The following is a 22012-nucleotide window of genomic DNA, read 5'->3' on the forward strand; positions in this document are numbered from 1 at the left end:
GTGATCTTCAACTCCAGTGGTATTGTTTGGATCCTTTTTAAAATTTCTGTCTCTTTACTTAGACTCTCATATTGTTAATTCAGTGTTTTCCTCATATCCTTTAATTTTCTTCTCTATAATTTCCTTCATCTCCTTGAGCATTTTTACAACCATTTTTTTAAAGGCTTTGCTCAATATGTCCACATTCTTGTCTTCTTTGTTGATGTTTTCTCTATTTTTAGCCTCTTTTTTTTTTTTTGGCTAGGTCATCACTTCCTGTTTCTTTGTCTTGTACTCTATTGTTGCACACTGTACATTTTAATATTTTAAAATGTTAATCCTGGAGTTTTCCCCCTGGGATGTCTGTTTCTGGGTTTTGTAACCAGCTGGTGGTAAGACGGAGATTTTCTTGAGCTTTAGCCCTCCTATCAGGAAGGTCTGACATAGGGAAATGTAGTGGTCAGATTTTTCCTTGTCTTTCTGGTCCTCTGTCTTGTCCTGGGCTTTTGCTTATGTGTTGTTTTGGAGTTCCACTGTTCACAGTAGTTTGTTTGTCCCCTCTGTTTCCCAGGGGACACACCTCCCTGTCCCAGGTATTTAAAGCTTGCAGGCCTTGGTCACAGATTACCTACCTGAATTGTTTTTAACACTTCTTCCTTGTCTCAAACTGCTTTTGCTTTGTGGACAAATTCTGGGAGAGGAGGGTCAACTCAGGGAGGACTTTTCCAAGTTAGCCTTTCTTAGCCAAAACACAGGCACAGACCATGAAGGGAGCACAGAATGGCTGCAAAGTGCCTAGGATTAGTAGGGTGCTAAAACCTTCTCTGATGGCTCCCCAGAACTAAGCTTTCCTGTCCTGCCCCACAAATGCACCTCTCCTGCTGAGTGACCTCTGCATCCCTGAGGAAGTGCTGCATCTTTAAATCTCTACCACCTTCACCTGTGTGGAGAGGGTTGACACAATGGCTGCCAATGACTTTGACCAGAGCTCCTGAAACAATAGCTGCTCTCAGCACTAGGACCCAGCTTTTTTCACTAATCAAAAGCCAATTTTGGTGATTAGCCATACCCAACCCTATTCTAATGGAGGAGGATTTTTAAATCCCTTTCTGTCACCAGCTTACCAGCAGCTAGCCAAGAACTGGACACTCTAGTGACCTACTGTGAGAGCAGAGATGAGTACCAGTACCTGCCACAGAGAGCAGTGTACAATTCTTCACTGTAATTTGTCAGTCTCCTCCTCCTGCTCTTCCCTGGATGCTGTACAGGATTCTTCTGGTGTTTGGAGTTTCAAAATAGTTGTTTCAGACAGTTTCTGCCTATTGAGTAGTTGTTTTGGTGGAAGGACTGGGTCCTGGAACTCCCTATTCTGCCATCTTGCCCAAAAGTCCTGCATACCTTATTTTTTCAAGTGTAATATCTTATTTCCCCCCCAATATTCCTGTAATGTTATGTTTAAAGAAGTGTGAATCCTGGACCACTAGCATCAGAACACTGGGTGATTTTAAAAGGTGTTCCCAGGCAGAGTCTTAGAACAAATAATGAGGATGGGACACAGTAGCTCAGTCATCTGATTGGCCAAAGTTAGTGAGTTCTCACTTGTTTCTAGATCCCAATATGATAATGATCATAGGCTTCAAGTGTCTCTTTTATTTGCTCCTGCTACTTTGTTTATATTGCTGCCTTCATCTTTTCTCTTACTCTATTTGGGCTCCGTTACTGTAAGATTCCACATTTACCTTATCCTCTACATCATCACAATATCATTTTTCCACCTGGAATGTGATATCTTCTTTATGCTCAAGAAGCATGAGGCCTAAGTTGTGGAGACATTGTATGAACTTATCCCATCTGGTAATTCCTTTCTCACTGTACAAGATAAGCTTTATGTTTATGAGCTGTGTGTCCTAACAATGACAAAAGAGTTAGTATTTTTAAGAAGTTGCTCATATATCAGTCATTTTCTTAGTTGTTATAAGTTGAAATCTAATTCTCACTAGCATCTAGCACAGTGTAACACCTTAAGTAGCTATCCAGTATTTGTTGAATGAATGGACAGAAGAAAGGAAGGAACATAAGAAGGTTGAAAATAAACTTATTTTTCTGCCTTCTCAATCTACAGTTGTTTTGGGATAAATTTTTTTTAAATGGAGTTAGGGGCATACTAAGTAGAGGTAGGCATACTTATTGTAGTCAGCTGATAAGGAGAAATAGGAAAATGATTAGGAAAGATTTAAGAAATTAAAAAGAATCATCACCCATGTCCTCTTACAGTTGGGCAAATAACACTATGCTCATTGACAAAAAAGGTCACCACTGTACCTATAGACCATTGACTGAATTGTTATTTGTAAGAATAAACTTGTATCGTCAACAAAAGTTATCTCATAATATTCTTTGAATGTTTTTAATGGTGAATGGAATACTATGTTTTAGTTATCTGGAAAAAAATCTCCTTTCATTATGGTTTCTAATTCCTTGATTGTTCTAGGTGATAGGTTATTACATCTTTTCAGCATGAGAACACCTTCAACTAAGGTGTATGTATGTGTGTGTCTCTGTGTGTATGTATGCATATATATATTTTCCCTTTTTTGTGCTGTTCACTAATGCTTACTTTTATAAAGTTTAGAGTTAAATGTTTTTTATAAATTATCTTTCCATTATTTTAGAGGAAAGAGCTTTGAAGTCAGACTTGAAATAAGATCTTGCTCATTTGATCTCTCCAGGTTTGTTTCCTCCCTAGTAAAATGGAAATAATTATGCTGGCCCCATAAATTAAGTGAGATAATGCACTGAGTATAGTGCCTGACATTTTGAAAGTGTTCAGTAGTAAAAATTGTTTTTACAGGATTACAAAAGAGAATATAAAAGCAAACTTCCAAGCCAGGATATGCACTGTGTTGCTTTGTTAGGATCTGTTCCTTTACCTCACTATTTTTCTAGAGCCCTTAGTCCACTGTTCAAAACCTGAAATGACAATAAAAATATAGACAATGCATAAATTATCCTCTCTTGCTTTTAAATCTTACTGTAAACAGAAGTTCTCTAGGCTTTAAATATGAATGGCTCTTCAATGAAGTACATACATATGGCAATTCTGAAATGTAGAAACTGCTTTTTTAATATTGAATAAGCATAAAAATCATGTTTCTTAAAAAAGAATACTCATGCATCTTTTCCCATCTTGTATAACACAAAAATAGCTAACTGCTTTCACTCCTTAGAGTCATATTTGGAGGCTGACTAAGCATGAGATAGTTCCCAAACAAATCTTTGAGAAGTTAAGCAGGAGGAAAAGTAAGATTTTAGCTGTAATCAGTCTCCTCATCTAAATTAGTCCGGTGAGGGTAAGCTAGTAAATTTTTTAAATCATTAGTCACAGATCATTTTTCAAGATATTTTGGATTTTGCTGAAATATTTATATCTGATATGATTTCTTTTTAACCAGAACTGGTTTTGTAGGCTACAGCCACTATGTACTTTTTTCTTCATATGCACATCCCCCATATAAGCACTTTTTCAGTTACATAACATGTATGAAACAGTGAAACCTCATCTAAAAAAGATTACTTAGTAATGTAACTTATTTTCCTTGCTACTTAAAAATAATTGAGTGATCCAAGTTTAGCAACCAAACATAGTTTTTAGTGGGAAGTAGGGATGTTGATTGTGTTCTATCCCAGAATGATCCTTTAAAAAAAGTTATGGTTTGTGACAGAATAAATCGTTTGGAGGGATTATGCAATTACTTAAGAAGGAAACCAAAATGTTTGCCTCTGCTGATTCTTAGGTTCAATAGTAGTTTAATTTGTAATTCTTAATCTCCTGAAAGAGCTTTTATGTCATATTTTTAGAACAATCTCCGTATAATAGCTTTTGGGGGTATTTAATGCCATTAAGGTAGAGAATGTTTTCCTTATTTCTTTTATCATATTTCAAGAAATTGGGTGTTGCACTTTACCTTATAAACGTTAAATTTATAAATTATACCATGCCAAGTAAATTATTCTCAATAGCATATTAAGGTATAAATTTGTGCTTATTTATCCACAATTATTTATTTCTATTGGGATAAACCTTTCTTCTCTGAACACTTCTGAATTCACTTTTTTCCCTTGTTTTCTTGTCATCTTGCTTATCAAATATAGAATTTAAATGTTTAAATAAAACCATACTATTTTCAGAAAAAATGTCTAAGTTAAACACAGTATTTTCACATTTTGAAGCGAAAATTTTCTTTACAAAAAATAACATTTCATTAAGAAAAATTTTTGAAGATATGGGGTAATAGGGCAGGAATCAAATCTATTGCTGTGAATTCATGGACATCTACAATGGAAAATATTCCTTCAGTATAATCCAATAAATCAAAAAAGTGTTTTTTCTGGTAATGACATAACATCCAGTCTTTGAACTAAATTTGATTTTCCTTACTACTGACCATGCCCTACGTTTATTTTGTCTTAACATTATATGTTTATGTGTATGTATACGTACATGTACATGTATATGTTTTTGTTTATATTCATTCTTTTAGGTTCAAGTTCTCTGTACTAAAATGAGGTACTAAATAAAACCCCTACCAAGTCACTCTATTTCATTCTCCCAGATCCAAATTCAAAAATGTTTTATTCCCTTTTCCAATGTCACTTCCCCCTCCCAAATGAGATCTTTAGGATATTTTTGCTTTCCTCCATCCCCTCCTGACTCCTCTATTTTTCTGATATAGTTAAGTATTTTTGGTTCTAGATATATTAAATTTTCCCTTGCCGTAATTGTCATCTATTTTAAGAATCCTTCCTTAGGACTCACATTACAAATTCCTAGTTGTTCATTATCAACTTAGTTTTAACATTGTTTATTGCAAAGCTTATTGCACTGTTTTCTGTTCATCTTCCTCTATCTTGAAATTTCTGTTCTGATCTCAAACCAAACCATATGTTGTTTGGTTTGACTACTTTCTTGAATATTTTCCTCAGATGGGGTATAGGGGCAGTATAATCTCTGTCTTCACATTGTCCACGATTGTATTTCCTTTAGTGTGTAAGATTAATGATAACTTTTATTTGACTCCGGCTTTGTTTTGTGGGTAGTCCTTTTCTCCCATTATTCCAGTCTCTTCCAGCTTCAAGTATTGCAGCTAAGATGTTATCTGCTTCTTTTTTTTTTGGTAACTTGTTCTTTCCCTTTGAAAACTTGTAAAATTTTCTTTTAATCATTAAAATACAGCATTTTAACCAAAATATGACTGCTTCTCTTATTTTGATTAATCTACCTAAAACTTAATGAGCCCTTTCACTCACAAAATCAATTTTCCTTCAAACCAGGGATCTTTGCTTATGTTTTTTCTTTATGCCTAACCTCCATCTTTTCATTTTTTTCTTGTGTATATTGTCTTACCTGAGATTTTCTTGAAGTTATTTTCCATGGCTATTTTTCCTGAAGATTTCTCTCTCTTTGTAACTTTGCTCCTTATTTTGAGATATATCTTCCATTTGGTCTTATAGGCCAGTAATTCTGAGCTCAGCAGGGATATAAATTTATTTTAGTTCTTCTATTTTTGAATTTTAAAAATCTTGTTTTCAAATTCCAGAATGTTTTTTAAATGCTATTATTCTTCTGTTTTGGTGGTGGTAAAAGCTTTCCTCTCTCTCCTCCAGCAGTTCCATTCCACTGAGAGCCCTCCAAGTTTCAGGTTCTGCCTAAATTTTTTCTCTGATTGTTAGCTTACTCTGAGTGCATTATTTATCTCCCTTTGCCTAATAATGGCTCTCTGCAGTCTTTAAGTGATGAAAAACCCAGCAGTCACTGCTCTGCAAGCTTTAGATGTACCATTTGACAAGCTTGTTGGCCATATCTTCAGGCAACAGAAGGAAGCATTCTTGTTGCCAAGTCATCTTAATTGCAGGTGTTAAAATTCTCCTAAAGATAAACAGCAAGTCTGCCCATCTTGGAAGGTCCTCCACAAATACTAGTCAGGCCTCCTAGAACCACACAAGTAAGCCAGCACTTATTTCAGGGAAGACAAAAGTTTCTCAAGACTCTCAGGGTTCTGGTAATACCCACCAGCCCCCTCACCCACAGCTTCTCTAGTCTGTCAGCCCCAGAGGGGAACAAAATTGGATAGCTGATTCTTCCTTCTGGAATCCCAGCATACCCATAGCTTTGCTCATGAGAATGAGGGGTACTAGAATTGGAATATGATAGTTTTGGAAACATACTCTCTGAGTAGGCAAGTTAAATGGAAAGAGTTTAAATTGGAAGTCCAGCTTTTTCAGAGAGCTACAGAATCATGGTCTTAGATGTACTCTAGTTGTGATATGTTGTTTTATAAATAAGGAACCTGAAGCTTATTTGTAGTTATTCTACATTCAGATTTAATAATCCAGGAAAAAAATGGAGTGGCCACATGTAAGTTATATATAGAAAAAGAAGAAGTAAAAATTTTGTCTAAAAGAGGAGAAATTACAAGAGATTAGATATAGCAAGTTAGGCAACGTGATAAAACGTTGATCTCTTTCTGTGTGCATTGGCTGTGATCACAGCAAGTAGTTATGTCTCCTTGTACAACTGTCTTTTCTAATTGCTCCCTTTCTGAAGAGAATGCAGTAATAGCAATTATTAAGTCAACAAAGTTACTTAACTAAAAGTTAGGTTTTATATAGTGGCTAGTGAAGATAATAGTTAAATCTAATAGTAGCTGCTTTCAAACAAATCCTTTTTATAAAATCCTTAATATGAGTTCATTGAATCGAACTTCATCTTAATCTAATCTGTCTGTACCTGATTATCAGTGACTTACTTCTCTTCTTAATATGCTTTGAATCTTTTGCCCAAATTCCATAAGTATCCTTGTGTTTAGCCAAAGGTCTGCTACTCCTGACTTTCTCATTTAACACATAGCAATTGCATCCATACCACATGTGGTACATATTCCCAGTTCATGGGTAATAACTACCAGGTCTAGTCTTCCTGAAACTTTTTCATTGAAATGTTACTACGTTTTTCAATTGCTAACCGTATTCTCCCAACTCATTTTGAATCCGTCCTTATTGACTGTTATTTCTGTGTTTTACCCTCTAATCCCTTCAAATTAGGCCATTCTTCTGCCATCTGTATTCTCATTGCATTGCCCCTCCTTTGTTACTTTTGTGGTCATCTCCCCTCCTCCTGGATCATCCTTCTTTTCCATCTTTGCCTGTTAAAATCTTGCCTATCCTTCAAAGTGCATTCTAAAACCCCATCTCCTACAATGTGATGGATGAAACTAAATATAAATGGCAGGTTGTGAAGTGTAAATTATTTCTCAATTTAAAGACATTAAAAAAGAAACTTAAATCTCAGATAACAACAAAGAGAACAAAAATAAGGATAATGAAATGTAGGACCAGTAGAAGTAACTAATGTGTACTAAACTCCCACTTCTGTGAGAGGCCTTGTACTAAGGTTTGACATAGAGTGTCAGCATAGGTTCTAAGTCTTTTATGTATTTTTACACATTTTATCCTTAAGACAATTGTGTAAGATATTCCTATACTATTCTTATTTTTAATACAAAAAAAAAAAGAAGCACTTGCAAGTTAAAGAAACTTGTCCTTGTTTACGTTCAAACCCAGACAGTGTAGCCATAGATTTCAGGGTTAAGTTTTAATCATAATAGAGAAAAATTATAGTTTTCAAAGGATTTTGTATAAATTATTCAGAATAAATTTTATTGTTAAAATGGACTGTACATATAAATTTGAGAATATAACATGTAGCAACACTTCACTTTTACCTGTATAGAAGAATTTTGCCTAATGAAACATAATGGGTTAAACAAGTAGTTAGAAAGCAGATTTTAAAGTTTGGTTTGGATTACAGTTTCTCGATTTTTTGTTTTTGCTTCTAGCTGCTCCAAGACACTGGAGACCAACAGAAATACCAATATAATGATTCAGCAGTCATAGTCATTTGTTAAATCCTATCTTCTCTGTTATACTTCTCCTTTTGTTTAAATAACATATATACATAAAAGCAATAAATTTCAAAGTATATTGCAACAATTAGTTGTAGAGCAGATTTCAGAGTTTGGTATAGGTTATAATTTCAGAATTTTAGGTTTTTATTTCTAGCTGCTCTAAGATACTGGAGGCTAAAAGAAATATCAGTATAATGATTCAGCACTCATACTCATTTGTTAAACCTAACCTTCTCTTTGATCTTTCTCCCACTCTTTATGGATATTTGTACTATGCCCCTTCTAACTTTTTCAAGTTGGAAGGGACTTTCGATAGTATGGGATAGGGGGATGAAACTAGTTGATTTTCTGGAGAGGCTGGCACCTCTGCATTTCAGGACTTATCTGGTCCAATGACCCATCTGGAGGTTGTAGGTGTTGGAAAATTACCCTAGTACATGGAACCTTTATAAAATCTTATATAATGTCCTAAGTAGTCTTTAGGATTAGCGGGAATGGTTTTGGTTGGAGTTTGGCAAATTATGATAGGTAGCACTGTCTACCTGAAGCATGCATAAGAGTGACGTCCAGTGTAGACTCATGATTCCATTTGAACTCTCTCAGCCACTGATACCTTATTTGTTACACTTCTTTCCCCCCTTTCTCAGGATGCCATTATTAAATACATGGTGCCAGGGCCAGGCTCATCCCTGTGTGTCATCTCCCACACCGCCAGGGAGATTTTCATCCTTAGATATCAAAATATTGGGTTTTGAAATTTCCAAAAATATTTACCTTGGAAGAATTATTGAACTACTAATTTAAATTTCAGGTCAAGACATTACCAAATACAAATCTTGGTTCTTTGGAGTCAAATGTCAGGGAATGCAATGTCAAGTGTATTTTATGTCTTTATAAAAGCTAAGTTCATAGTTTATGGTGATGTTAATATTTTAAACTAAAATACTTTTATACATTGTCTTAAAGAGTTTTTTACATTTTTAAATTATGATTTTCAGCTTAGTTTGAAATTAGGTTCCAATTCTCCCCCCTCCCATCTATAATTTATAAAATTAGAGGCTGGCATCAGGGAATGTCTTGGTTCAGGGCAAATCATTAATTACCTGACCATATTGTCCCAAAATGATTTCTTTTTTTAAGGTAATATATAGGTGTGATAATTCTTAACTCCCTGATGCAAAAGCAGCAGCAATGTGAGAGCTGGACCTTGGTATATATAGAGAAAGTAGTCATAGAGCCTTTTTATGTACTCTCACCAGACAACCCAAGTGCAAAACCAGTCAGTCTTGTATGCTGACCACCAGGATGATTTCTCCAATAATTGACCCTCATTACCCTTCTGTTCCTATTATCCCTTACTATACTCACTGGAAATACTTACCCTTGCCCACCTCTAAGCTTTGATTCCTGGTCTTCCTGGAACATAACCTTTTCACTTTTCCAACTCCCAGTCTTTAAGTCATGCTGTTGCTCGTTATGCAGAATGAATATTTGTGTTAAAACGTAAGTATCAGGATTGTAAAACTATATCCATCACCCCAATTATCAACTAGTAAATATTATTATTTGCCCACAAAATTATTAGCAACAGACTAGAACTCAGATTTCTCTATTCCCATTTCAATACTCATCATACTGGACCTGTAACTTAAATATCGTCTCAAAAAGCATTTTGTTTGGGCATGATTAATGAAAATGGAGTTTTACTTAAGAATGGATTTTTTATCTAGCTAAATAAAAAAGCAGCAAATACCACTAATTTAGTATTTATCAAATATCACAAGTACATGGGTTGGTTTAGACAAAAGCAAGTAAAAACAAAAACTAAAACATTGTGTTGTATATAGTTTTAAATATTTTACTACTTATTCTTTTGAAATTGATTTATATTTTGGTATCCCATACAAAGATACTTAACTAGTCACAGTTCTATTACATTAATCTTCTGAAGGGGTGACTCAAATATTGCTTCCCATTCTGTAAAATAAGGAGGTTGATCTGGACTGATAGCTCACAATCTTATATGGTTCTTATTTTTCTGAATCAGAGTTATTTCAAACTCCAATTTTAAAATGCTATGTCATCCAAAGTATTTATTTCCTAACGGATATTGATGTAAGAACGATGTTATAGACATGTCTAGCATATTGTAAAAATCTGTGTACTTGACTTAAATTGTTTGAACTTTCAGTAAAAAGCAGTTTAAATTGAGAAATCATTTAAAATTATAATCAGAATTTTTTGGAAAGCAATTTTTACAATGTCAGATTAGATGCATTTAATTATGAAATATCCTTGAGATTGCTATATGTGTTGGTCAGCCTCCTTGAAGTAGAGTTTCCATTAACTCAATGAAACCTAGCAGTAAATTGATAAGACCTATCCACACATTCCCCTTTTTTTAATCTTTTACCTACAAACGAGTTATTTATTTATTTTTATTTATGGTAAAATATATATAACAGAATCATTTAAACCATTTTAAGTAGACACTTCTTTGGCATTAATTACATTGACAGTACTGTGTAACTTTTACTGCTGCTATTTCCAGACTATTTTCATCGTCCCAAACCAAAACTCATACTTACCTAGCAAAAACTCCCATTTCCCCTGTCCCACCCTATGTAACCACTATTATTTTCTGTCTCCTTGATTTTGCTTGTTCTAAGAATTTCATATAAGATAAACCATACAGTATTTGTCACTTTTTTTCTGGCTTGTTTTACTCAACATAATATCTTTAAGGTTCATCCATGTTGAAGCATGTCATTAGTAAATGTTATTCCTGTTTTAGTTATTTGTGTCTTCTCTTTCTTTTTTCAATGTTAGTCTGGCTAAAGCTTTGTGATTTTATTGATCTTTAAAAAAAAACAACTTTCAGTTTTGTTGATACTATTGTTTTTCCATTCTCTATTAAATTTCTCTCTGCTTTTATGTTTACTGTTTCCTTCCTTTTATAACTTTGGATTTGATCTGCTGTTCTTATTCTGGTTTCTTTAGGCATAAACTTAGGTTACTGATTTTTTTATCTTTTCTTTCTTGATTAGAGAAATGGGTTTATAGAACAATCATGCACAAGATACAGGGTTCCCATATATCACCCTATTATTAACACCTTGCCTAGATGTGGTACATTTGTTACACTTGATGAAAGCTCATTTTTATGATTGTACTATTAACTGTACTTCATGGTTTAACATAGGGTTTGTGTTTTGGGTTGTTCAATTCTATGGTTTCTTTTCCTTTTTTTTTTTTAATTTTATATTCAAATATCCTGTATGCAAGTTAACATTTCCCCTTTTAACCACATTCAGTTATATGTTTCAGTGCTGTTAATTATGTTGATTATGTCTGTAATTGTGCAACCATCACTGTGCTCCATTACTGAACATTTTACATTCCAAGTAGTAACTCTGTACATTCTAAGTCTTAACTCCCCACCCTATCCTCTGGTAACATATATCCTATATACTGACTATGAGTTTGCTTATTCTGTTATTTTATATCAATGAGATAATACAATGTTTGTCCTTTTGTTTCTGGCTTATTTCGCACAACATGATGTCTTCAAGATTCACCCAAGTTATCGCATGTGTCGTAACTTCATTCATTTTTTACAACTGAATAGTATTCCATTGTGAGTATATACCACATTTTTTGTTCAGCTCTTTCTTTATTTAACATAGGTATTTAGAGCTATAAGTTTTCCCCTGAGTATTGCCTGCCATATCTTAAGTTTTGGTATGTTTGTTTTCATTTTTGTCTCTATTTTATAATTTCCATTGTGATTTATTCTTTGAACCATTAGTGGTTTAACAGTGTATTGTTTAATTTCCACATATATGTAAATTTTCCAGTTTTCCTTTTGTTATTGATTTCTAACTTTATTCCGTTGTGACCTGAGAGAATACCTTGTATTATTTCAGTATTTCAATTTTAATATTTAAAAATTTGTTAAGGTTGCTTTTGTGTCCTAACATATGGTCTATCCTGGAAAATGTTCCATGTGCACTTCAGAAAAATGTATATTCTGTTGTTATTGAGCAGAGTTTTCTACGTATGTCCATTAGGTCTAATTGGTTACTAGTTCAAGTCTTCTATTTCCCTACTAATCTTCTGTTTAAGTGTTCTATCAGTTATTAAAAGTTGTATATTAAATTTTCCAACTGTTAATGTAGAAGTATGTATTTCTTGCTTCAATTCTGTTTATTATTACTTCATATATTTTTAGCTGTTGTGAGGTACATACACATTTGTAATCATTATGTCTTCTTTTTAGGTTGAACCTTTTACCAATATATAATGCCCGTTTTTGTCTTTTACATTTTTTTACTTAAAGTCTATTTTTTCTAACAATACTATAGCCACCCTGTTTCTCTCTCAATTACTGTTTGTATGGAATATCACTTTCCTCTCTTTTACTTTCAAACTTTTTATTTCTTTGTACCTAAACTGAGTCTCTTTTGAATAGCACATAGATGGATTATGCTTTCTCATCTAGTCTACCAATGTCTGCCTTTTTTGTAGGAGAATTAATCCATGGACATTTAAGGTAATAACTGAGAAGAAAGGATCTACTCCTGGTAATTAGTTCCTTGTTTTCTGTATGATATTTTTTTCCTCAATTATGCCATTACCCTTTTTTGTATTTAGCTACTTTTTTTTTAGTTTACCATATTGATTCCCTTGTTCTTTCCTTTTGTCTGTATTTTTAGTTGTTTTTTCTGTAGTTACCTTTATAATTACCATTAACATCTTAAACTTATAGTATCCTAATTTGACTACTACCAACCTTGTTTCATTAGTATGCACACTCTCTACTCCTTTATTTCCATCCCTTTCCCTTTTGCTCTTACTCTCTCAGATGAGGTCTGTCTTACTGTACATTCATGTCTTTCATCAAATTTGGGGAGTTTTGGGCCATTATTTCTTCAAATAATTTTTCTGCCCCTTTCTCACTCTCTTGTTCTTCTGGGACTCCAATGAAGCATATGTTGGTATGCTTGCTGGTTTCTCATTGGTACCTCAGTCTCTATTCATCTTTCTTGATTATATTTCTTCTGCTCCTCACACTAGATAATTTTAATTGTCTGTCTTCAAATTTGCTGATCATTTTTTTCTGCCTCTTCATATATGCTGTTGCATTTCCCTGAGTTTTTCATTTCAATTACCATATTTTGGAGCTCCAAAATTTCTATTTGTTACCCTTTTAATCATTTCCATCTCCTTATTTTGTTCAGGCAATGGTTACCAAATTTTCTTTTGGTTCCTTGTGTATGGATTTCTTTAGGTCATTAAACACATTTGAGACATTGTATTTAAAGTCTTTGACCACAAATTCCACTGTATAAGCTTCCTTGCAGATGATTTCTTGCATTCTTTTTTTTTCTTATGAATGTGCCATGCTTTCCTATTTCTTAGTCTATTTTGTAATTTTTTGTTTAGAAATGGACATTCTAAGTCTTATGTTTCAACCCTGGAAATTTAATTCTCTCACTTCTATGGGATTGCAATTTCTTTTTTGTTGTTGATGTTTTTGTTATTATTAAGGGTGAAAGGCATCATTTTGTGACTTCTGAAAACTATTTTTGCTCTCAAATGGGGAATGGAAGGAGAAAATAGAAAAGTATTACTTCATTAAGACTCCTCTACCATGTTTGTCTTCAGGGGATTGAAACAGTGGTCACCCTTAAAGCCACTCCCTGACCATCTGAGGTAACTGATCAAACACTGTGTTCAGTGATCATACCACATACCCTGGGATTTTGGAGCACTAGGTCCTTACAACCCACCCTGGCATCAGCAAGCTACACCTGGAACTTGGGCTACAGTCCCCATTGCTGCCTGCTATGCGATTTGGGAATAAGAGATCATAGCCCCTGCATGGAGGGTGATATTCATCAATATTTACTGAAATTTACCAGCATCTTTGTCCACATCTTCCAGGGATGCTGTATAGTGTTCCACTAAACTCCAGAGTTTCAAAATAGTTTGTTCAGACAGTTCCTACCAGTTCAGTAGTTATTTCATTGAGGTACTCAATATTGGAGCTTCCTACTCCATTGTCATTCCACAGTCCCTCTTTATACACACTTCCTTTTGTTGCTTCATTTTTAAATATGTTAAAATGTCCAATAGTAATCAGCCGTTTAAGGAAGACCTTCAACATGAAAAAATAAATGAAAACCAGCAGTATAATGGGAACTGACAATGAAGATAGCCAGAAGATTAAAATATAGGTCCAAAATCAAATCACAGCCAAACCACTCAAGTTAGGGAAACACAGACTATAATTAATATATTCAAAGAATTAATAGAAGATATTAAGCCTGTAAAATAAGAATAAGATGGTATTTATCTAAAATAATTAGAAAAATACTGAGCTTTGCTATTTAACATATGATAACATGAATAAAAAATTGAGTTACCAACTTAATTAGCCATTAGAGAAAGTTATGGATTACAAATAGAAAATAGATCAAAAATTTAAAAGTTGAAAAAGCATGAATCTCTGAAATTCCCAGTTGGCCCAATACATTGCAAATAGGAACCCTATGAAGAACAGAAAAAAGTAGAGTGGAGGAGAAGTTATCAAAGAAATAGTATTTTTAAATTCACCAGAATTGAGAGATATGTGTTCCCACGTTGAAAAAGTCCAACTGACTATCCAACACAATAAATGCAAAATGCTCATACCAAGGAAACTCATCATAAAATTTCAGCACATCATGGATAAAGAGAAGATTTTTTTTTGTCATTTACACTTTTTTAATTGTGAAATTTAATGAATATACAAAAAAAGCAATAAATTTCAAAGAACATTGTTACAAGTAGTTATAGAGCAGATTTCAGAGTTTGGTATGAGTGACAGTTCCACAATTTTAGGTTTTACCTTCTGGCTGTTCCAAGACACTGGAGACTAAAGGAAGTATCAATATAATAATTCAGGAGTTATACTCATTGGTTAAATCCTATCTTAACTATTTAATCCTCCTTCTCCTTTGATCCTTCTCCCAATCTTTAGGGGTGTTTGGGCTATGCCTATTCTAACTTTTTCATGCTTAGAAGGAGTATTGATAATATGTGATAGGATGATGGAACGGGTTGATATTCTTGGAGAGGCTAGTCCCTCTGTGTTTCAGGACTTATCTGGGCTAGGAACCCTCTAGATGTACATTTCTGGAAAGTAATCATAGTGCATGGAACCTTTGTAGACTCTCAGATAAAGCCCTGGGTGTTCTTTTGGAGGGGCAGGGATGGTTTTGGTTGGAGTTTGGCAAACTGTGGTAATTAGCAATATCTAGCTGAAGCTTGCATAAGAGTAGGCTCCAGAATAGCCTCTCAACTCTATTTGAACTTTCTTAGCCACTGATACATTATTTTGTTAGGTTTCTTTTCCCCCTTTTGATCAGGAAGGCATTGTCAATCCCATGGTGCCAGGTCCAGGCTTATCCCTCGGAGTCATGTCCCACGTTGCCAGATAGACTTTCACCCCTGGATGTCATGTTCCACGTAGGGGATAGGGTAATGATTCTACTTGCAGAGTTGATCTTAGAATTAGAAAAAGAGAAGACACATGTGAGAAACAAAAGATTTTCTGAAAGTAACTCTTAGGCATAACTATAGGTAGACCTTAGCTTCTCTGCTATGGAAATAAGCTTCACATGACCAAGCCTCAAGATCAAGGGCTTGGCCTATTGATTTGGGAGTCCCTAATGTTTGAGATAGTATCAGTGGTTTCCCCACTGGTAAAACAATTCCTCCATATTTTTTCTCCCATCCCTCAAGGGACTTTACCAATATTTTTAAATTATCTGTCCAGCATACTCTGGGATGTATCTGCATATTACATTAAGCTTTAAGGAATTACAAGCCCTCATTCCCATTTTTGAGCTCCACATGTTTGGGTTGATTAAATGAGTTATCCAGACAAGTTGAGTTAGACTATATGCTACAGAAATTTTAAGTTTTGAATAAAATAAACTTCTCTTTCTTTGGTCTCATACAATAAACAAAGTTCTAAAAAACAGACAATGCCATCCTTACTCCTGTATTCTGATTTACCTTAGTCCCAATCTTATTGGCTTCATTCTTATTATTAACTGAAATGTGGTCTTTTTTTTCAGTTTCTTTAACAGTTGTTGTATGTGACAGTGTTGACTTTCAGAGCTGCAGAATTCCAATTCTGAGTCTTACCTGTCACACAGGTAGCCAATGTTCCAGGGAGATACCAGGTTATACACATACACACACACACATACACATACATATATACACATATATATACATATAAATATGTACACATATATAGCTCAGCATCTCAGAATCTAAAATAACATTCACAGCTCTGGACTAAATGTGACTGCTTTAAGAGCTTACAATCTGGGCCCCAATTTTCCTATAAGTATTTTCTAAAAGAGACCATACAATATTTCTTCTTTTGTTTCTTGCTTATTTTGTACCACAATATGATATGCCAAAACTGGAAAGACTTTCAAAAAGGGGAATTTAATAAGTTTCAAGTTTACAGTTCTAAGCCTATAAAAATGTCCAAAGTAAGGCTTCCAGGAAAGATACCTTAATTCAAAGAAGGCCAATGGGTTAGGAACACCTTTGCCAGCTAGATATTCACACAGCTGGCATCTGCAGGTCATTTGCACCTGGGCACTGTTGCTTTCAGCCTCTCTTCCTGTGGGTGTTCCTCTCTTTGATTCACTGGGGCTGGCTTTCATCCCTTGGCTTCCCTTGGCTCTCTTCAGGTTCTGACTTGTTTCACATCTCATGCGAATGTCTGCTGGGCTCCAACCATCTCCGAACATCCATGTCTGTACTTTCTCTGTCAGCTCTGAAGTTTCTTTTGGTTCTGTCTTTGTCAGCTCTGTCGTTTCTGTCATTTCTAAGGTTTCTCCAAAACGTTTTCTCTTTTAAAGTAAACTAAGCAAGACCCACCTACAATGAATGGAGTCACATCTCCATCTAATCAAAGGCCACACATACAATTGGGTATGTTATATCTCTGTGGTGGTAACCTAGTCAAAGGTATCCAACCTACAGTATTGAATTAGGATTAAGTGACACAGCTGCCTCAACAAGGTTGGATCAGGGTAAAACATGGCTTTTTTGGGGCACATAATATTTTCAAACTGGCACACACATCGTGACCCCAAGGTTCATTCACCTCATTGCATGCTTCACAGCTTCATTCCTTTCTGTAGCCACAGAAAGGAATACATACATCCTATGTATACACAACAGTTGACAATTCTACTTATCAGTGTATCCTTCAGCCATCTCCAACCATTGGGCATCATGTATAATGTCCAAACTCAACAATCCACGTCTCATATTATCCTCACTTAGTTCTACAATCATCAACACTTTCAAGTTTAGACAATTTTCATTCTTCCAAAGATAAAAATAACTGATAAATATACCCTCACCAAATAGAAAATCCAACCTCCCCTTAACTCTTGTCCTCCTTCCACCCCCCCCCCCCACAGTAATTTACCCCTGCTATTGCTGTGGTACTGTTAATGCCTTCCTATTAAATACAGACAATAGCATGCAATAGTAGTTTTCCCCCTATATCCCTTTATTAGTGACTCTTTGTACGAGATTCATACCTTTGAAGTAGTTCCTACATATTTTACTTATGTTGAAGTGTTAATCAGTGGAATACAAGGTTCTTTACAATTCCTTCAATATGGCAATATTACTTATAAACCCATGAATGAACTGCTGTCACTTCTGTCCGTTCCTCATTAGCTAACTGTTCACCTATCTGTAGCTTCTGTTTATCTCTAGGCCTCCTATATTCTATATTATAAGCCTCTACACTTACCTTTACCAGACTCATACTAGTGAAATCATATAGTATCTATCCTTTCATGCTTGGCTTATTTCACTCAGCATTATGTTCTCATGGTTAATCCTTGTTATCATATGCTTTGGACCTCATTTCTTCTTACTGCTGTATAATATTCCATTGTATGTATATACTACAATTTGTTTAACCTTTCATCTGTTCATGGGCACTTGAATTGTTTCCATCTTTTGGCAATTGAGGATAATGCTGCTGTGAACATTAGTGGTGTGCAAATGTCTGTTTGTAGCACTGCTTTCAACTCTTCTGGATATATACTGAGTATTGATATTACAGGTCATAGGGCAACTCAATATTTAGTTTTCTAAGGAACTGCCATACTTCCTTCCATAGCCACTGTACTATTACACATTCCCACCAGCAGGGCATAGGTGTTCCAATTTCTCCAGATCGAAGATTTTAATAACTTCCCAAGGGCAGGGAATGAGGATAGGTCATACCCAAAGAGTTGAATGGCACTGGACTTCTCCACAGCCTCACTTTAAACCTTTATCTAAAGTGTGTTTCTTAATTGACAAAAAATAGGTGGATTACTTTTTTTAATCCATGATGCCAATCTCTGTCTTTTGATTAGAATATTTATTCTATTTACATTTAATGTTATTGCTGATAAGGTGGGGATTATGTCCACCACATGATTTTTGCTTTCTGTGTTTTTTTATTCTTCTATTCCTTCATTGCTGCCTTTTCCTGCATATGAATTTTTTGCATATAATTTCATTCCCTTTTTGTTTCTTTCACTGCATATTTTTGAGTTATGGGAATTATAATCAACAAATTAAAGCAGTCTGCTTTGTACTAATGCCAATTTCAATTTTTAAAAACCTCCACTCCCAGGCGGGCCATGGTGGCTCAAGTTCTCTCCTGCAGAGTTCTCACCTGCCATGCTGGAGACCCAGGTTCGATTCCTGGTGCCTGCCCATTTAAAAAAAAAAAAAAACTCCACTCCCTTGTCTCTACTTCATACTATAATGGACATATAAATTACATATTTATACATTATAAGTCCATCAGTATAATTTTATAATTATACAGTTTCCTTTTAAATCTGATAGAAAAAGGAAAGCGTTACAAAGAAAAATATATTTTTACTGCCTTTTGTACTTAGCTATGTAGTTACCTTGCCTAATACCCTTTATTCCTTCCCATGGATTACAGTTACTAATGTCCTTTTATTGCATCCTGAAGGAATCTCTTAATTATTTGTTATAGAGAGATCAATTTTTGTTTTTCTGGCAACATTTTAAGTTCTCTTTCATTTTTGAAGATTCTCGGTTGGCAGGTTTTTTTCATTCACAACTTTGATATGTCAGTCCAGTGGCCTTTTGGCCTCCAAGGTTTCTGTTAAGAAGTCAGATCTTGATGCTGTTAAGGTCCTGGGTATGTGATGGTGCTCTTTTTTTTCTTGCTGCTTTTAAGATTATTTCTTTGTCATTGAATGTTTGAATATAATGTGTTTGGGTGTAGATCACATTGAGTTTATCCTACTTGAGTTTGTTGGCTTAATTTGTTGTTGTTGTTGTTGTTATTATTATTATTATTATTATTATTATTATTATTATTATTATCCCTGAGAAGTTTTTAATCAGTTTCCTCAAATATTCTTTCTGCTCCCTTCTGTCCTCTTTCTATGGGACTCCCATGATTTATATGTTGGGTTACTTGGTGGAGTCCCACATGTCTCTTAAGTGTGTTCAATCTTCTTTTTTTTTTTTTCCCATTTTTCAGGCTACATCATCTCAATGATCTGTACTCACATTCACTGATTCTTTTTTCTGCCATTTCAAATGTCCTGTTCTCTATCCAACTAATCTTTTTTTTTCATTTTAATTATTGTACTTTTTTTCCCAGAATTTCTATTTGTTTCATTTTTTAAATAATTTGAATATCTTTATTGTTGTTCTATATGTGTTGAGACATCATTCATACTCTCCTTTAATCCTTAGACATATTTCCTTTAGTTCTTTGAACATATGTATGATAGATGATTTAAAATCTTTGTCTGCAAAGTCTGGGCTTCTCCAGGACAGTTTCTATTTACTTTTTTCCCTGTGTTTGGGTCATACTTTCCAGACTATTTAATGTATTCTGTAAGTTTTCATCGAAACTGGATTTTTTAGATAATATGTGTCAACACTGAAAATCAGATTCCCCTTCCCCAGGGTTTGTTGGGATTTTTTGTTGCTAATTTTTTATCTTTTAGTTTTATTGCTGTAAAATATATTTTGCTTTAAATTTATCACTTTAACCATTGTTTAAGTGTACAGTTCACTTTATTATTATAATATGCATTAATTACATTCACAGTGTGCTGCTTGGTGTTCTAAGTGAAATTTCTGTCAAATCTGTTATCTTTGTTGTCTCTGCTGTTACCTTAGTGATCACCTAATGACTGGAGGGAGATTTCCTTAAAAGCCTTGAACCAGTAAGTCTCCTAGCCTTTGCCAAGGAGCACTGATGTCAGTGCTACAGTGGGCAGTTTACAAGTTACTGATTACATAAAGCCTAGAGGTTAGCCAAAGACTTAGAGCCTTCCCAAATCTTTCCTGGTCTTCCACACAGCTCTACTCATGTGACCCTATAGCTTCCCAGAAATATGTTGGGAATTTCAAGTCTTATGGACCTCTCATTCCCCAGTTTTTCCTTTTAACTTTTTTGGTCCACTCTTATTAGCCCCAATTGTTAATAATTGTTCCAGTGGCTCCTGTGCTAAACAGTTCCCTCTGGTTCTTTTTCACAAATGCTCTGTGAAAAGGACTGTTTACATGAAGGCAACTTTAAGTGAAGTGAAATGAAGACAGTATCTGAGAATGGAGCTTTTACTAAGCTGCCAGATAGGTCAAATAGTGACAGTTATCTGAGGATAACTGTTGGGGAAATCTTAAAACTATTCGACCCTTCTTATAGCTACTGCACTACTGGTTTTCACAGCTGCCATGGTTGTGAGGTTATCAAGGCTGCTGCAGAGGTGGTGAGAGAGTGGGATTAGGGCAAGTTAAAACACCAAAGTTTTACTCATATCAGGATTCAACCATTTTAATTGAATAAATACACCTTGGTAGTTGTAAGGCTTTAATTAACTTCCAGAGTTCTGAAGAAGGTGGTTTTGTCATTTTTTGCAAGAGTTATAGATGCTTTTATGGAGAAGCATATTTTTGGAAGTTCTTACTCTGCCCTTCCAAAAGTAAAACCGTGTTCTTTAAAAATAATTCAAATAGAACAAAAGTGTATTGTGAATGTCTTACATACTAATCACCTAGTCTTGCTACTCCCATCCAGATTCTTGACTATTGTTAGTATATATTGTGTCTTCTTCTACGCACCTAGAAGCACAGGCATTTGTATAGAGATGGTATCTATATTCATTTTTATACATATAGAAGAATCTATATGTTTTCTTCTTCACCATTTATTTTTTCCACTTTGCAGATTACCTCAATTAGATTACCAGATTGACCAATATTGAGACACACAAGTGCTATCTCAGTTTTGATTGTTTTGCTGTTTGGTATTCCACAGATGGATAATGCATAATTTACAGTTTTCTAGTAACAAACTTTTTGGTTGGTCTACTATTTTGTTTCTGAATGGAATGCACATTGTTGCATTTACATTTCTTTTACTATATGTACTGGTACAGCTTTAAGATAAATTCCTGCCTCTAGAATTGATATCTAGTATTTATTTTAAATTTACTCTATTGCCTCTCCATTGAGGTTTCATCAGTTTATGTGTCTGTCTGTGGTGAAGAAGAGTGTAGTTTCCCCTCTCTCTTGCCTACCACATTGCATTATCAAACAGATTTTATCATTTCAAAGAGTGAAAATTTTCTTTTAATTTTTAAAAATTTTCTCCTCTTCAATTATAAGTGAAACTGAATACCTTTTCTTATACTTGTGAACCTTCCCCACCCCACTACCACCAAGCACCATAGCCAGGAGTCTTTTTCTTATTGGTTTGTAATACTTTTTGTTGTAAGTTAAGGAATGATAATTAGTCCTTTTGTATGTTTTATATATTACAAATATTTGTTCCCCCAAGTGATTGCCATTTGACATAATTTACAGTACTTTTTTTGCCAACTTTTAAAAATGTAGTTAGAATTAAATCTTTCTCTTTGTGCTTTTAAATCTTATTTAGCAAGGCCTTCATTTGTTCTTGGTTTGTAAAAATTAATCCAAGGTTT

At 34.5% G+C, this 22012-nt stretch overlaps 1 protein-coding gene and 1 pseudogene across 15 annotated transcripts in view; one reads left to right on the forward strand and one right to left on the reverse strand.

Moving 5' to 3' along the window:
* MBD5 (methyl-CpG binding domain protein 5) overlaps positions 1–22012 on the forward strand; it is a 524034-nt gene that overhangs the window by 169935 nt on the left and 332087 nt on the right. For 2 of the 15 annotated variants that reach the window (XM_077153722.1, XM_077153724.1), the window contains one exon: positions 11516–11580. The exons of 11 other annotated variants lie outside the window; for them this stretch is intronic. The gene's annotated coding sequence lies outside the window, so the exon portion shown is untranslated. Of the gene's footprint in view, positions 1–11515; positions 11581–12470; positions 12527–22012 lie in introns of all 15 variants that reach the window. 2 more of the 15 variants (XM_077153719.1, XM_077153716.1) reach the window with 2 other exon arrangements.
* LOC143675746 (short transient receptor potential channel 4-associated protein pseudogene) overlaps positions 1–22012 on the reverse strand; it is a 122110-nt pseudogene that overhangs the window by 69900 nt on the left and 30198 nt on the right.

The sequence above is a fragment of the Tamandua tetradactyla genome, chromosome 3, assembly GCF_023851605.1.
Source record: "Tamandua tetradactyla isolate mTamTet1 chromosome 3, mTamTet1.pri, whole genome shotgun sequence".
In the NCBI taxonomy this organism is placed as follows: domain Eukaryota; kingdom Metazoa; phylum Chordata; class Mammalia; order Pilosa; family Myrmecophagidae; genus Tamandua; species Tamandua tetradactyla.